The sequence below is a fragment of the Austrofundulus limnaeus genome, unplaced genomic scaffold (assembly GCF_001266775.1).
Source record: "Austrofundulus limnaeus strain Quisiro unplaced genomic scaffold, Austrofundulus_limnaeus-1.0 Scaffold2962, whole genome shotgun sequence".
NCBI classification, from domain to species: Eukaryota; Metazoa; Chordata; class Actinopteri; order Cyprinodontiformes; family Rivulidae; genus Austrofundulus; species Austrofundulus limnaeus.
The window spans coordinates 1,758-3,100 of NW_013955364.1; positions in this window are offsets into that span (position 1 = coordinate 1,758).

Below are 1,343 nucleotides of genomic sequence, written 5' to 3' on the forward strand. Positions count from 1 at the left end.
CATTTTACAGAACCTTCACAGAATGTTACAGGAACATTTTACAGAACCTTTACAGAACGTTACAGGAGCATTTTACAGAACCTTTACAGAACGTTACAGGAGCATTTTACAGAACATTTACAGAACGTTAGGAAAATTTTACAGAACCTTTACAGAACGTTAAAAGTAACATTTTACAGAACCTTTACAGAATGTTACAGGAACATTTTACAGAACCTTTACAGAACGTTACAGGAGCATTTTACAGAACCTTTACAGAACGTTACAGGAACATTTTACAGAACATTTACAGAATGTTACAGGAACATGTTAAAGAACCTTTACAGAACGTTAAAAGAACATTTTGCAGAACCTTTACAGATCGTTAAAAGGACAATTTTACAGAACTTTTACAGAAAGTTAAAAGGAACATTTTACAGAGCCTTTACAGAACGTTACAGGAACATTTTACAGAACCTTTACAGAACGTTAAAAGGAACATTTTACAGAACCTTTACAGAACATAACAGGAACATTTTACAGAACCTTTACGGAACTTTAAAAGTAACATTTTACAGAACATTTAAAGAACGTTAAAAGGAACATTTTACAGAACCTTTACAGAACATTACAGGAACATTTTACAGAACCTTTACCGAACGTTAAAAGGAACATTTTACAGAAACTTTACAGAACATTAAAGCAACATTTTACAGAACCTTTACAGATCGTTAAAAGGAACATTTTACAGAACCTTTATAGAACATTAAAAGGAACATTTTACAGAACCTTTACAGAACCTTAAAAGGAACATTTTACAGAACCTTTACAGAACGTTAAAAGGAACATTTTAGAGAACCTTTACAGAACGTTAGGAACATTTTACAGAAACTTTACAGAACGTTAGGAACATTTTACAGAACCTTTATAGAACGTTAAAAGGAACATTTAACTGAACCTTTGCAGAATGTTAAAAGGAACATTTTACAGAACCTTTACAGAATGTTAAAAAGCACATTTTACAGAACCTTTACAGAACATTACAGGAACATTTTGCAGAACCTTTACAGAACGTTAAAAGGAACATTTTACAGAACCTTTACAGAACATTACAGGAACATTTTACAGAACCTTTACAGAACATTACTGGAACATTTTACAGAAACTTTATAGAACGTTAAAAGGAACATTTTACAGAACCTTTACACTTTACAGAACGTTACAGGAACATTTTACAGAACCTTTACAGAACGTTACAGGAACATTTTACAGAACCTTTACAGAACGTTAAAAGGAACATTTTACAGAACCTTTACAGAACGTTAAAAGGAACATTTTACAGAACCTTTACAGAACGTTAAAAG